We start from the raw sequence: 17,553 nt of genomic DNA, 5'->3' as shown, positions 1-17,553 counted from the left end.
TTCGATATGTTGTTTTCCAAATCGTATACATATAAATGAAGAATAAAGCTACTTTCTTGGGTTTTAGGGGGGGCGATCGCCCCAATCGCCCCCTTCTGGATCCGCCCCTGTCACTAGTACAGCGAGCACATTGTGAAGAAAGGGGCGTTCTTCCCGGCTATCAGCACAAGGCTGAGCACTCACTAGTACAGCGAGCAGCTGCGATTAGCCGGGAAGAACGCCCCCTTTCTTCACAATGTCCTCTGCCCTGGCGCCTGCTGGTTTTGTTGGCTCTTTCTTTGTTTCCACAAAGATAAGAGTTAAACTGACTGGTAAAGCGGTGGTCGAATAAATTTGTGGCAGAATACGGTGCGATACTGATGAGCCCAGCAAATTACACTCCCACCTATATATATATATATATATTTTTTTTTTTGATTACAGTATATTGATTCATCGAGCCTCTGCTCCACATTTTTATTGAATACTCGTCTGCCACGAGAGCCAAATTATCCTTAAATGGTTCGACTCTCTTCCTCGTGGGAGACCCCAATTTTATCCGCTCTGCCTACTGGCAGACCGGGTATAAGAGTCAAAGTACCTGCGCGAGGACGCGTGAAGGAGACGTGGGCGCTGCCCGGCGGTCAATTACTGCCGGTTCCAGCGTCCACACACGACGGGTCGCCCGGTTCGTCGCAGGGCTTCTTTCTGGGCTATGCAGAAAGAGCCTGTCTCCCTGGCCCGCTCCGCCATTCTAAATTTGCGGACGGGCCATATAGTTTTTCGATCCACACTCTCCCTCCACAGGTACCTCGACTCCCCAGCCTGGCCCTCGCGACCTAAGCTGGTGGACTTAACCCTCCGGGTGCATCGTCACCCCATAAATCACGCCGCTCCCCGCCGCCGCGGGGTGTGGCAGGCCGGTTTCTGAAAGTCTTCGACCTGGCTATGTTTGTTTGTGCTCTCTCGCCGTGTCAATTATTTGTACCCGTGCGCTGTTGATGCAAATAAAACAGTTTAACACATGGGCGAAACACGTGTCTTGCTACAAATCGGCTGCCGAGAAACATTACAATTTTGCTTACCCTATAGACCGATCTATCGCCTAGCAACGCTCAGCCAATCAGAGCGAAGGAGAGCAAGCTATCTTTCCTAGCCCACTATCTAGCATTGCTTTTATGCAGTTTCCGTCACATTTATGCTGTGATTTTTTAGAAGTAGAATTTTCTTCTGCGGTACTTGCAGGTTTGACAACAAATACCTATTTGAGATGTCTTAAAAAACTTAAAATCCGAAACCTGCTGCAAATAGTGCTTTCTAAGACACAGTTTAACTGGGTTGTTAGAGCCATGCAGTGTTATCAATGGTTTGAATAGTTGATCATATTTTTATAGAAGAAGTTATATAGCCTGGATGGTGTATTGTGCTGCAACTGCGACGTTGTTTGTTTGAGTTTTTACAATTCAGTGAAAAATTAATCTATAGGCTAGGCCAAATCTTTTAAATAAAACCCATTTCTTAGCCTGCAAAGAGTCAAAAGTGGCTGATTTTCCAAAGACAATTTCAAACATTTTTCTTTGGATTCTTTGTATTTAATGGCACTTGTGGCAGTTTACATCAAAAAATCAAACAGGGTTTTAAATTGCACGTGACTTAAACTAAACCAGTATAATATGCAAACAGGAGAATTTAAAATGGATCTTACACTAAAAAATGACCCTTCTTGCAATTGTAGCAAAAGAAGAGATTGCGATTCATGTTGCATTTTTAGAGCACAAAGTTCTTCTTTCAAAGCTTGATTTTCAGTTATCAGCTTGCATGATTCTGCAATGAATAGCATAGCCTGTAAACTCTGGTTGTTTAAATTCAATGGTTGCATAAGATAATAAAAATGAACTGAAAATACCAATGGTAGCCTAGTAGCCTACCGTAAGCTACCAGTAGCCTAATTAATTCATACAAATCAAGAAATAAACCATAGCCCAACCCATTGCAAAATGACTAAATGAGATGTTATGGATAATTATAACCTACTAGGCTATTGTTTTGTGCTTCTGAACAACTTTTTTTGCTTCTTTTGTAGGCCTACATGGTTATCTCATTCACTGTTCATTGCATCATTATGCAATGCATAATGCAATGCAATGCAATAATGCATCATGCAAGCTGATAACTGAAAATCAAGCTTTGAAAGAAGAACTTTGTGCTCTAAAAATGCAACATGAATCGCAATCTCTTCTTTTGCTACAATTGCAAGAAGGGTCATTTTTCAGTGCAAGATCCATTTTAAATTCTCCTGTTAGGGAATTGTTTGCATATTATACTGGTTTAAATCACGTGCAATTTAAACCCTGTTTGATTTTTTGATGTAAACTGCCACAAGTGCCATTAAATACAAAGAATCCAAAGAAAAATGTTTGAAATTGTTTTTGGAAAAACAACCACTTTTGACTCTTTGCAGGCTAAGAAATGGGTTTCATTTAAAAGATTTGGCCTATAGATTAATTTTTCACTCCAGTGAGTTGTAACAACTCAAACAAACAACGTCGCAGTTGCAGCACAGCACACCATCCAGGCTATATAACTTCTTCTATAAAAATATGATCAACTATTCAAACCATTGATAACACTGCATGGCTCTAACAACCCAGTTAAACTGTGTCTTAGAAAGCACTATTTGCAGCAGGTTTCCGATTTTAAGTTTTTTAAGACATCTCAAATAGGTATTTGTTGTCAAACCTGCAAGTACTGCAGAAGAAAATTCTACTTCTAAAAAATCACAGCATAAATGTGACGGAGACTGCATGAAAGCAATGCTAGATAGTGGGCTAGGAAAGATAGCTTGCTCTCCTTCGCTCTGATTGGCTGAGCGTTGCTAGGCGATGGATCGGTCTATTGTAACTCCCTAAAACAGTAATTCTTTTATTTGTAGCTTTTCTACTTGTACAATATTACAGTTCAAGGTGAAATTCTGCTCCATTATTATAAGATTTTTTATGTAATATGGGATATTATTGTTGCGCTCCAGGGTGCAAAGTTTTTAATCGTGCGTTTAAAAGAACTGGGGAAAAAGTTTCAATGTTTTGATTTCCAGCAGATACTGAATTGCGTAAGGCTTGGATTAGAGCAATATCCAGGAAAAAGTTAACTGTGACACCACACACAAGAATTTGTGGTAAGCATTTCTATGGAGATGATTTTGAAACAACATCAATCGATAGCCACTTAGATCGCCAACAACGCAGAGAGTCTGTGAAACTTAATCAGCCACGGTTGAAGCCATCAGCAGTGCTTCGCATATTTGCTAGCCTGCCTCACTATCTGACAATACCGGCTCCAGTTAAGTGCTCAACTTCTGCTGCAACTGCCACAGAAAGACTGAAAAAAGACAAAGCTAAACTTCAGAATCAAAATGAAGAATTTCTGTTGCAAGACTCTTGTTGTGATTTGGGTTCTTTAAAAGATACGGTACTGTAAACTCAATGAAGGGGTTATTCCTTCTGGACATATCAAATTGTTAAAAGAATCTTCTTTGAAATTCCACTTTATAACATATAACATGGCAGCCACATTTCTTCTAAGTTAATGACATCTTTGGTGGTAGGGAAAGTTTAGATGTGCATGCATTTGTATGTTCTACTTCTGTGCCACAAGAAACATTTCAGCATCTGATGAGCTCCGATTCATTAAGCAAAGTATCAGAGCTTTGCAATATTCTGGCATTCTGCAAAAGCTTTCTAGAATCACCAAGTGGTAACAATAGTAAGACTTTTGCCAAGTCGGCTGTTGCAGCGCTTGAGCAATGCAAAGCAAACATGGAAGAAAACGAAAGCCAAGATGAAGGTTTACCCCTAATTTAATTTGTGTCCGAGCAACTTCAGTTGTTGTACATCGATAAAAATGGTCGACGGTATTCACCCAGGTTACTAACCATGTCGTTTCTGTGGCAGCTTACTAGCAACTCACTATACAAAAAACTTAGTGAGTTTTTTATACTGCCATCAGTGAGAAGACTCCAGCAAGTTTTAAGTGATTGCAATGTAGACATTAAATCTATAGATTTGCAATACCTGAAGCAATGAACTGTTGACTTATCTGAAGGAGAAAAAATGGTAATCTTGCTTATTGATGAGGTATACACTGCACAGAGGGTTGAATATTGCAATGGCACTTTCATTGGATTAACAGAGGAAGGCCAACGAGCGAAAACTGTGTTGGCATTTATGGTGCAATCAGTATGCAAAACGTACCGTATATAGATGTTGTATGCCTGGTGCCAATTGAAAAGATAAGTACACAGCTGCTTCGAACCTTCTTTAACAAAGTGATGCAATCTCTAGTTGTAATTTTCTTTGTTGTTGCTAGTTGACAATCATGTGTGCAATAGGTAAGCTTAGAATATGCTTGATGACAACTATCTATAGCAAATTTAATAGGATTACAGGGTGTTTCAAAAATTTAGCACCATTAACCTTTAAAATGCCTTTAAAGTGCCCCTGACAGGTTGGATCCAAGTATAGTAACTTTTTAAAGCATTTCCTAGCGCAGAATTACACTTAGCAAACTTTTTAATCTTAACCTCGTAGCTCGATAGGTTAGGGCGTAATTTAATCAAACAACTGCTCCGCAGCGCCACAACAGGCGAAACTCCATATTTCACTGCTCTGGGACGACTTTGGTGGTATTACGTCATCCTAAGTGGATGTCGTTAGCAACGGATGAAACAAACGCTTCCTAGATGTAATTGGTGGATCACAGTTTGGTCGGAGTTGGTACAAGCGGTTGCTTTTTTCGAAGATTTATTGTTTTTTGCAGTTTAATAAAACTGTACTGGATACGTTCCTACAAAACCTAAATACACTTGAAGTGAAAAATGAAGAAATCGTACGAATCATCATTCATATTTAATTCATCATCACTATTCAAAAAGAAATAAAAGTTCTCTCTCTCTCTCATAATGTGCCATCAGTTGGCCATTGAAATCCTGTGTAACGGCCATCTAGATCTGGAAAATTGTTTCGGATTCGCCAAACAATGCATGACGACATCACAATCCCATTGTTGCTTCCGAGGGCATCACCTTGTAGTATACACTCCAACACATGCCTGTAGGCATTTTTACTTGAGTGGTATTAACAAAATCATCTTCAGTGAAGTGAACATAGGCTATACGACTAGTTTTGTATGGCCCATCCCACTTTCGAATGCTTGAAGAAAACTTTGACCATTTTCTTCTCAGTACCTTGTTTTGTGGGAAAAGAAAGCACACGGTCTTTGTCACTGACAATGTCACATAAACAGCAATTTGTAGGCATTGGCTCAACCATAAATTATTAAAGGTACTGTTTGTGAGATACTGTTGTTACACTGCAAATGGCTATAGCCAGATTAGGACAAATAAAAAAGTATGAAAATTGTAGCCCTATGAAACTGCAATTTCAATTGAATTGAGATGCTGTTTGATAAAAGTAATCTCAATTTATTTGATCGAAACCTGATAGTAATAATAAGTTTACTTTTTCATTTCGGTAATTCTTAATTCGCACATGCTTTAGACCAACAGAGCCCCACACATCCACATTTTGCAGTAGCCGTACCATACTTTACCAAGTCATCACAGAGAAAGAATGTATCCTTCCCGCTTACTGTGACGTCACAGAGGTGTTGCCGTTTTTATTTTCGCAATTGAATGAGTGCCAGATTCGCCGATGTCAACGAAAGTTTGCAAGCCTGTAATTTAGTAGCCTGTTGATATTTTTTACGATTTGCTGGTCAGGGAAGTTTGTTAGTGTCATCTTTTTGGTATCTTAGGTAAATTTAGCGAATTTATTTACCTGTCAGAGGCACTTTAAATCAAGGTTGTGAAAAATCCTATGTTGATGGGTTTTTTACAACAATGATTTCAATACATTTCAAAGGTAAATGGTGTCAAATTTTTTCAAACACCCTGTCACTGATTATATTTTAATCCTATTTCAATATTGTTTTTCACAACCCGTCCATAAAACAGAATTTATGAAAATGTGAAAATAGAAGAAATGCAGTTCAGAATTGTCGTTCTACCTTAATTATCATTTTATAATAACATGCTAAAGCATTAGGCTATTGTTTTCACATTCAATCAAAGTCCAACCGGTTTTATGATATCTGAAAAATTTTGCAAAAAATTTGGACTGCAAATAGTTAAAATGTAATAATTTTTATGCAAACAATTGCTGTACTAAAGTCCCAATATGGAGAAAAGTTACAAGTTTATTGCAAAGTGTTTTTTGCCAGTTTTTTTTTGGCTGGCAAAACCAGGGATATCTAGAGAAGGGGATATTTTTAATACGTCTGACAATAGAAGGGCTACTGTTTATCGTAAATAATCTCTGTTTACCGTAAAATTATAATAGGTACCGATAGTAGTTTAATAAATCTTGTTATGGTAATCTGCATTGCACTATTAGCATCAGCCATTGATACTAATTGCATGCTCATGGTTACTTGTTAATTCAACTACCCGAATACTTGCTTTACATCTAGCCTACTGCAAAGGTTTTGTTAAGAAAAACAGCTTACTGGTACCTTTTCAACTGTCTTTTTAAAGAAGTATTCTTTGAATATGCTCTATGTAACATTTACTAACTGCTGCAAATACCGCCCTGGTAGTGTCATAAGAATAAGGCAATCGCTGTGAGCCTTCATATCCCCTTCTCTTGATATCCCTGGGCAAAACTGAAACAACCTTGATTGAAAGAAATGGTGCCACGTTTTTTGAAACATCTTGTCTATTTAATGAAACTGGTTTAATATTACATGCTAAAATTTATGTGTGATTTCTAATAGGTTATGCATTTTCAGGAAGTTGATTATGGATTTATGTGGAAGCAATAAGCTCTCAAACAGCATTGCACACCCTTCAAGGAATGGAGAGCGTTTATTTCTCTTGTTTGACTTCACCCACAACTTTAAAAATATTTTTAACAATTTTGTGAATAAGAAGCGATTCCACATTCCTTATATTTCTGGTGCTGAACATATTTTGGGAGAGCAATGCACAGCTGAGTTTGCACATATAAAGCGGTTGTACAATTATAACTCCAATCGACTTAGTGTCGGAGTAATGTTGTAGTTGTCGAAGTCTGTGTAACATTACATGGTGTCAGAGATGGATTCGATGCAAGCAACAAAGTCAGAGATGTTTCCAACAAGGAAATGTTGCGGATAATTTTAAAAAGTAGATGCAGATGGTCGAGTTAACGTTCGAATTTGCGAATTTTTGTGATAGTAGGAAAACTAATCACCGTACGTCTAGCCCATTATACCCCAGTCAAATCTACAAAAATACAGTTACTTGTTGTTGCTGATGAAAACGTTATTGCTAACGAAAACGTTGCTGTTGATGATTTTAACAACGAGCCCAATGTGCCATGTGAAAATAATATGCCAGCACCGTGTACGACCTGTTCTGGCCGGATAGTGAAACCGCCTGATAGATATGGTATTTGTGTAACTTTAATCGTGTTGTATAGTGATAGGTGGAGATTTCGTGTTGTGCATCATGCATACAATGCAGACTTGTAGGCTACTGTTGTCGGAGTTTGCACAACGAGAGTATACGAACTATAAGTTTAATGCTTGCTGTTCACTTTGAGTCACTGGAAAATTGTGTAGTAAACGTGACATCGTTATTGCATCTGCAGTTGATAGTGTACTCCCCTCCATAATTTTAATCTGTTTGTGTATCGTTAGATAGTTCCTTTCTTTCTTCAGACAAGGGGGGATCACGGCCTACTAGAACATGGCCAAATATGTTGCTATTTGAGGAAATTTCTAAGAGTCTGAATTGTTACAATTATAGCTATGACAAACCTGTCATCTTCCCATTTCCAGAAGTAAGTAAAATAAGCAATATTTGTACCTAGACATATGTTTGGCTTGTTTAACCGGAGATTAGGTATGTATGTTAAGCACAACTTATGCAATAACAATGTAAAATATGTAAGATTTTCCAACCGCAACCTGGAGGTAGTATCGTTTGGTGTGTCGCTTTTGGTGAAATTGCATGTTCCATTTAAAATATCAAGGATTTTTTGTGAATTCTATGTTGTAATCGGTTCATTTGATGTGCTAATTTAAATTTTAGTTCGTTTTGTTTTCCACCAAGTTTAATTTTGCAAGTAAAATGTGGCTATTGGCAAAAAATCCTGCTATACAAAAAACCTAACGACTGTATGATGAGACTACCTCCAGGACGTAGTTGGAAAATTTTACATATTTTACATTATTATTGCATAACTTGTGCTTAACATACATATCTAATCTGTGGAAAATCAAGCCAAAAATATGTCTAGATGCAAATATTGCTTATTTTACTTACTTTTGGAAATGGGAAGATGGTATGTATGTCATAGCTATGATTGTAACAATTCAGACTCTTAGAAATTTCCTCAAATAGCAACATATTTGGCCGTGTTGTAGTAGGCCGTGGGGGGATGTAATCTATTGGAACCGCACTGTTGCACTCATAATTTTGTGTGGGAATTCGCCCTTACCAGTGTCTCGCATTTTGCTTTACGCGCTTTTTATGACATCATAATTGGTCGCCTATAGGCTTCCTTGACAGTGTTGCCCTATTCTTCTTACATTCTGACATTTATTACGTTATTACAATTATAAGTTCAATCGACTTAGTGTCGGAGTCATGTTGTAGTTGTCGAAGTCTGTGTAATATTACACTTGTAAGCTCCTACTTACTCCTTGTTGTTTGCAATTACTTTTGACAAAGTAATTGAAAAGATAGAAGTCGTTTGCATTTAAAAACATTAGAAATAGTAGCAGTGAAGATGCAAGTCGTTTGCATTTGCATAGGCTAACGTTAGAAATAACTAATTTATTTGGTCGATATGCGTTGTATTTAATGCGCTGGCTTTATTTTATCATAGAACTTCACCACATATTTCTTGATTTTGCAATTGTTTTTTAACAACGTTACTGAAGATACAAGTCGTTTACACATGCAAAACGTTGGAAATAAAAAAAAGAAGATGTCAGTCACTTGTATATTGCAAAACGTTAATCATCATTGTGCTTATATGGTAACTGCAGGCTTTGTAAAGCTTTGAAAATAGCTTAGAAAAGCAATGGCTTTTATCGCGACAACGTCGTACCTTCAGTTGGCGCCTCGTATTTGTAGTTTCGCATCCCCGAGTAGTTTAGGTATCCCTGATTTCACCTCATAAATTTTCAAAAATATGGGCAGCCTATTGAGTGCGCGACTCTTAATAAAGTTAATAACTGTCACAGCATCTCGCACAGAAGTGTTAATATGCAGTACTTTGTACAAATTGGTATACTTTCTGCGACCCCTGAAGTTCGTTACGCGACCCCCAGTTTGGAAAGCACTGCCTTAAACTACATCTACCACAACGCATGTCGATTACAGTCAAAGCAGGATTGGCTCGTCTATTACGTAATAGAAAGCATGCGGTGCAACCAAAGTTTACCTCATGGCCTAGTGGCGGGAACGACACCACTGCTTGCAGTTGGAGACTACGCTGTAGGCTACTGGTAGGCCAGTAGATAGCCTATATAGGTACCGGTAAGCATGTAGGTGAATCATAATTGATTCAGCTGAAAAACAAAGGGTTTTTAGCCAAGTTGCCGGTTTGGAAACGCAGATTGGAAGCAGGTAATTACGCTAACTTTCCAATGTTAGAAGATCTTATCTTGATGGATGAAACTCAAAGAGAATGTACTCTTTTGATCTCTATGAGAGAAAAATTTTGCTCACAGCACTTGGAAACCCTGCAAATCTCATTTCAACGTTATTTTAATTTAGAACACCTACCAAACGAAGTTGAAACATGGAATCGAAATTTTTTTCTTTTTGACTTGAACAACATAGTCCAGTCGCTAAATTAAAAAAAATAGTCAAACCCGGAAAAAAATAATACCAAGCTGAAACTTTGCCAGGTGGTTCTATTGGTGATGTGGAGTCACCAAATAAAAAAGCCCCATGATTCCCCCTTGGGAATAGTGAGTTTTTGCAATTTTTTTATAATGACCGCAGCTCCCATAGGCCAAAAATTCGAAATCGTCTAAAATTGAAGTTTTATACTTCATTCGAAAGATAATTTTACGCTGAATCACTTTTACAAAAGAACTGTGGTCCAAATCAAAAGTGCCCACTTTTGATGTGTGCGCCACTTATGGGTTTTGGGTTTGAGCCACAGTTCCATTGTGCACCATTCAATGCTGATGCTTTCCGCACTAGATATAAAGTCAAGTGAACAGCACATAGATAAGGCGACTCCAGACGCAAGCGCGACCATGATGATTAGGCTATGTAGTGTTTAGAGATTGGCTTGAACAACGCAATCCGTTTACTTTTTCTGATGAGCATCTACATTCCTTGGCATCCGGCTGGGTTTCTATATCTGGAGAAGATTTGGTTAATTGTGAGAGATCAGAGGAGACAGGAGCAATCATTCAAAAAACATTGGATGGTCAAAATTTAGCAACTGCAACTATTCAATCAACGCAAAACCTGCATTAAACCACTTGAGGTACTTGGAAATTTTGTAAAGACAGACAAGGAACTGGTAAATGTCAATCCAATCATTCTTTTTACAAGACTGACTGCTATTGCAGAACGTGAAGACAATTTTGAGAAGTACTTTTCATTCGAAATGACACCATATCCTCCTTCACTGTTCAAGGATGGACTCATGAGAAAAGCTTCTTTGAGAACAGCACTAATGAATGATACAGAAGCTGTTGGTAAGGACCAGATTGATAAAAATTCATTGTATGTTGTTGATGGAGGTGCCCTACTTCACAGAGTCAGATGTTTGAAAGACTCAACATTCGCTGAATTGGCTCAACTCTATGTATCTTATGTTAGAAGACACTATGGTTCTGCTCATGTTATCTTTGATGGATATAAATACGTTTCTACAAAGTCAAATGAGCATATTCGACGAACTGCTAGTAAAAAGTGTCCAAATGTTGAAGTGGCGTCTATCAATTCTGTACCAGCTAAACAAGATCGTTTTCTTTCGAATGAACACAACAAAGCTCAATTTATTGATCTGATTTCTGAGGGTTTGAAGAAAGATGAACAGCAAAGTGACTAACTGTGATGCTGACACTGAAATTGTGGAAACAGCAGTCAATCTTTCTGCAAGCAGACGAAATCTTATTGTTGTTGTAGCTGACGACACAGACATCATTGTTATGTTACTTCATCATTGGAGGGAAGATTTTCAAGATGTTGTATTTTTCCAAGAAAGGGCTCAGAAGGGATGGGGCATGAAAACTGTTTCACCACCACTGGAGACAATCAGAGAACATCTTCTGTTTATTCATGCATGGTACGGCTGTGATACTGTTTCGGCTCCATTTGGAAAAGGAAAAGTAAGCTTTCTCAAGCTTGTGAACAAATCTGATGAACTGAAAGATTTATCCATAAAAATGAGCGATGTTTGGGCAGACCAAGCTAAAATTGCAATGTTAGCAGAACCAATGTTAGCAGAACGAATCAAGTGATGATGATAACGACGATGACGATGGACGGAATATCTTTGATTTATTATAAAATATGGAAATGCCAGTAGGCTACTTGGACATTGGTTACAAGATTTAAAAAAAATTATGAATTGAAATTTGTTGTAAGTGAAAAGCGATCCTTTTCTATTTAGGTCGGTGTTTTGTTTTTCTAGTGTCCCAAAATGTAAAATCTTGTATTTCACATTTTTTGACATAATTTCTACAATTTTTCTATTTACCGGTCAACATTTGTTCAGTGTGGTGTATTTTAATGTCAAAAATATGTCAATATTGGTTTGGGAGTAATTCAGGACAAAATATTCCAAAAATTATATTCAGCAACTTTTGAATTTCTACACTATAGGCTATATACAATTGGTTTTAATTTTCCATTTTTATGGAGACTTGTTGTTTATCTATTGAGTTTTCCAAAATCAGTTTGAGGAGTAACTTCGGATGGGAAATTGTACACTTTTTCGTAAGCTCTAGTTTACCATAGAGTAATTCATTGCTTGTCACTCCTCACAAAAATCCACCAGGCTATAAAGCCTAATGGTGGATTCTGCCTTATAGTCCGCATTTAATGGCTAATAACTTCAAATGTGTGTATTTTTTGACCATAGTTGTTTTGTGAAAGTGATTCAGTATGAAATTATCTTTCGAATGAGGTATAAAACATCAATTTTCGACGATTTCGAATTTTTGGCCTATGGGGGCTGCGGCCATTATGGAAAAATGGCCAAAACTCACTATTCCCAAGGGAGAATTATGGGGATTTTTTTGGTGACTCCACATCACCAATCGAACCTCCTGACAAAGTTTCAGCTTGGTATTATTTTTTTCCGGGTCAAATCGTTCAGCGACTGGACTAGCATTTGCGATGACGATCTCAGTAAAGATGACCTAATTGATTTGAGATCAAAAGAGTTATTACGCATTGAATTTCATGCAAAATCTGTGGAAGAATTTTGGTGCTCACAACTGCAAACCTACCCATTCTTGGCAAAGCAAGCGATTATTGTTTTGTTATCATTAATCACCACTTACCTTTGCGCCACCACCACTATGCCTGCGAGGCAGGGTTCTCAGTTCTTGTTACAATAAAAACTAAACATCGAAATCGCCTGGACGTTGAAGATGACATGCGTGTTGCATTGACAAAAACTCAACCACAGTTCAGTTCAGTCGTTTAGTTCAGGAAAGGCAACAACAGCCCTCTCATTAAATTTGCTTACGTTGAAAAAGTTTCGGCATGGCACTTTGGGTCACCTTAATATTCAAATATGCCTGACATTTCTTGAGCCAATTCATTCATTTTCTTATTTGAGCAACTGTTTAACCTGATATTTTGCCGCTGGAGTCATAGCGGCAATGCAATATGACACAGTACATTAGTTGAGTAGCATAATTATTACAATAGTCAATAGTAGCCTATGTTAATTGAGTTTCAGGCAAAATTTAGGTAGGGGTCCGCAGAATTAATAATTTGTCTGAAGGAGTCCGTGACGATAAAAAGGTTGGGAACCACTGCTCTAGAAGTATGCGAAACTACCAGGAATAACCTATCAAAGCTTTGTCACTCCTTTTCAGGGAGAAACACAGCCCCTGTCAGTGCCGAAGCTTCCATGTGGTAGGCTACAGGAGAGACTTAAACTTGAGCAATGTATTTAGTGCACTTAAAAAAATGGAATGCCAAAGAAAATGTTGAATCAGTGTCGATGTCTAGTATTGATTGATTGATTGGTTTATTTTGTTGTGCAATACCATAACAGCAAAATCATTAAATGATGCAGCACGCGTAACGAATACAATTAAAACAAAGAAAAATAACAAATGTACACTGCATCGTTGAAGTAAGTAAATCACAACGGGAAGCTGCGAAGTGACCATGACGGTCTTCGAGTCAAGCAGCCCCCCTCAGTCAAGTCGATGATGAACATTTAATATACATTACACTAAAATATCTACACTAGCAACAAAGAGTCAAGACAGAAACAAACTTACATCCATGCTATGTCAAAATTACAAGTTCCAATATTAGGTGTTGTTAGTCAACGATTAAAAGCTTAAAGAGTATCGGTCTACATTAGTAGCCTAGGCTAAATTACACTGCAACTAACTTTAATATTCTGCAATTTGATAGATTTTGTAAAGTTTTTTAAATGAATCAAAAGATTTTTTTTTAATATCTAGTGGGATTGAGTTCCATATTTTTACTCCACTATACTTGATGCTTCGTTGAAGTTTTGTAGTAGCATACAGAGGAACAAAGTAATTATCATTTTTGATTCAACATCTAGTTGAGCGATTATGAACGTTTGATGTTTTTTTGAAGTAATTCGAAAAAGTACAAGGTAAAGAGTTATGGGTATATTTAAACATTAATTTAGCAATTTCTAGTTTGTAAATGTCTCTTATTTTTAGAACTTTTACCTGCTTGAAGTATGGTGTAGCGTGTTCTGAGTTTTCTGACCACAACCCTCCAGCAACTACTTTTATTGCTTTGTTTTGCAACTTGTGTAGTTTTTCAATATTGATACCACATGCTCAAACACTTGTCAAATAGTTGATTGCTGTTGCTGCTTTTGACAAAGTAACGCCATCATCAACTGCACCAGATATCCAGCTTTACAAATGTTTTATAGAGTCTTGGGAGTTCATTGATCAAAACAAATTTAAACAGATAAGGTACCAGCAAGTGGTAGGTAGGCTATCAAGGACTAGTTTAATGATGAAGAACTGGTCGAGTTCATTGGCACACTGTTTGCTGTTTTTCAGAGTTCCATCATCAAATGAAACCCGATTTTGACCAACCGGAACTAACCATCATGCGCGTTGGATGGCTAAGGTCATCTATAATTATTTTCTATTCATGTGTTTATGTTCAATTTCAAGCAAGGATTACTGCTCCACTTGCTGTAAAAGCTTCCAAAACTGATTTGGGTAATTGAAAAGTTTGATGGAGAATGCATTCATTGATGAAGCCATATCTGGGGTGAAAAGATCTCTTGCCATTCATGGTTTCTTTCAGACGAGGTGGTCGGTCTTTCACTCTTCAATGATTATGTCATGCCACACGTTAAAGATCAGCATTGCACTTTTACAAACGTTTTCTGTGCGCTTAAGAAAAGAGGAGGGCCAATTACAATATCTTTTGCAAGTAAGAAAGGCTCTTCTAGGCATTCCAGAAATGAACTTCGTTTGCGGTTAAATTTACATAACCCTTTTCCGACGCCTGTTCAATCCGTAAGTGGATCAGTTCAATCCACATGTTTTCTAGCTGTTTCTGGAAGTTTCGGGGCCGCGGCTAAGAGTCTTTCGAAGGCTCTAAAGCCAAGGCCTGCGAATTATAGCCGAACTCCTCCCCCAGAGCGTACAGGTCACGGGGCCGCCATCAGAAGTAATGTTTTCCCCCTTCACAGTTTTCTGCATCGCTAGGTTTTGATCGCCCAGCTACACGTAATTTGAGTGGTTGTGAGAGGCATGTCGCGTCTCCTGAATTTAACGTGTGTGAGGAACGTGATCGGGCTGTGCATGTGACTGAGCCCCTCAGCCCCTTAAGGGATATAGCTTGTCTTCTCCCGCTAAATCGAGTTCTCAGCAACGGGATTGCCTTTTTAAATTCCAAAGTAGTAAGACGTTTTTCAATAAAGCGGCCTTGATTGGTTACGATTGTGATAATATGCCACTAGCTTTCTTTAAAAATCGTTTTAGCCTGCAGCTTTGATGGCAGCTTCACCCTTTAAAGGGACTCGTTTGACTTTGTTACAAGCAGCTTGTGTTATGACAGCTACGCCAACGATCGCCAATTTGTTTTCCGCCACCTTTGGCTTGTCAGAGGAAGATAGGATAGAAATGTCGTTAACTCGCTTGTCCCAACGTTATGGAGTTCGTGGAGGTCTTTTTTCTAAACAGGAAATTAGGAAGTAACCTACCGCTATGGTAGCAAATTGACTTCGATCTTTTCTACTAATTTGAAAGAGTTTAAAGATGAATTGCCGCAGTGTCTGCTTTACGCGCAAGGCTTATGGTCAGCGCGATAAATTGGAAGGATGTTTTGTTTTGGGTTTGGCTAAGCGACTCCCGTTTGACTCTAAGCATCGGTATTTTGACTTTTTAGGTGATCAGTGTGGGAGCACTAGGCGTAACGAGCCCACTTTTCAGAGTTTATTCGATTTTGTAATACGGGAAGAAACGCGCAAGTTGACTGATTTTGGTATTAGGCCTATGCTAATGATTGTGGTGAGTCGCAGCATTTTAAAAAGTTTGGCAAAAGAAAACTGCTTTCATGTCCCGTTAGGCAGACGTCTGTAAAACCCCATGACAATGTGATGTCAGGGAATTCGCAGTACTCAACTGCTGTTGGCTCACCTCGCAGTGGTGAGGCCAAACGTAGAGACCTACTGGCATGTAGCCTACTGTATTTATTGCTCGTCACGGGCCAAGTGGAATATCATTTTTTGTATAATTGTAAAGATTTTTTGCGCTTGACACCTAAAGACCGGAGAGATGTTATTGTGAAAGCTAGCAAATGCTTGAACTGTTTGCGCCAGCATATGCTAAGGATTGTGATCATGTGAACAACTGTCGTAAGTGTGGGCCTAACAACGATAGGAAACACTTTTTTCTACTTGCCTACATGATTTTTATATGACGCCACGTGATTCTCTGGATTCGGTCGGCAAAGATGATGCTTGTACCAAAGTTTCTGTGCGTAATGTTAAGATTAGAATTTAGAAATCTTAAAGCAGCCTTTAACCGTAATACTGCTGCTCGTGTGTTAAATCTAATGACGGGTAAATCAAAGTTGGTCTATTGTCAGCATGATCCGGATTCGCAGTTGACGTTTGTTTCGAGTGATTTGTGTGCGAACTTGGCCTTTAACCGTATGGTCACAGCGGTAAACCAAAATCTCTTCGTGGGAAAATTGTAACATAAAGTTCCCGAATCCGTTCGTCTGTATATAATGACCGAAGAAACACACACTTGAACTTCTTTTCAAACAGTGTATTTCTGTAAAATTAGCCCGCGGCTATCGAAATGGGGTGCAACGCGATACACCTCTAAAACTGTCACTACGATACAGATTACTTGGATAAAAGACGGAGAATTTGTCCAGCTAGCAAGCACCAAATAAACCAGTTAAATGTGCGACCGACTTCCAACAAACAACTTCGAGAATGAATCAGAAAAATTTGTGATAACTCAAAGGCACGAGAGCAGTTCGTGACGCAATATTTCATGTCCAAACAGGTCTCAAACTGAAACAGGTTTAAACCGGTCTGACACGAGTCTTACGGACGATGGTGCAATTTTGGCTCATGTTTTAGGAATTTCCATGACGTAATATTCAGTAGACCCGAACGGTTTCTACATGACGTTTGACCAGGCGAACAACCGTCTGGAACACCGTATGATAAAGCGCAGTTTAAAATGGATACTCTGGCTGGTCAGAAAGGTAAAGTTACTTGTGCTGGCCCTGTTGAATTCAACATCAAGTCGTTAGAGACGGATGAACTGTTTTGTGATGTAGCCTATCCAGGGGCGTTGACAGGGGACCAGGTGGTACTTTTGGACCCAGGCCCGAAAGATATAGGGGGCCCGGATTTAAAAGATTCCCGCGACTTCAAACATTATCAAGATCTTAATATAATCAGATCTAAAGGAATTGCCATCAGAGGTTAAAACAGCCACTTCAATCGTCAGATGGTAGCCTAAGGTAGGCTACCGGGCCCCCTTCCTGGTACCGGACCCACTTCAGCTATCTGGTGGTAAAATAGCCACTTCAGCCACCAAACACTAAAATAAGGATTTAGTTTAGTCTAGTATGTAAAAACAGAACATATAGTAAAATGGTTTGGCAACCAATTACATATGTAGTAGGTTACTGGTATACGCTTCGAAGAAACAAATTTTGGTTTCTAAATAATAGTCTGAACATTGTCTATGAATGGGGCCCGAAAATAAATTGGTACCGGGCCCGAGAAATCCTGTCAACGGCCCTGGATGTATCCTCGGCGGTTAACCTAGCTTCGGCTGACG

This window comes from Aplidium turbinatum, chromosome 2, assembly GCF_918807975.1.
Source record: "Aplidium turbinatum chromosome 2, kaAplTurb1.1, whole genome shotgun sequence".
Taxonomy (NCBI): Eukaryota; Metazoa; Chordata; class Ascidiacea; order Aplousobranchia; family Polyclinidae; genus Aplidium; species Aplidium turbinatum.
This window is presented reverse-complemented; position numbering follows the sequence as displayed.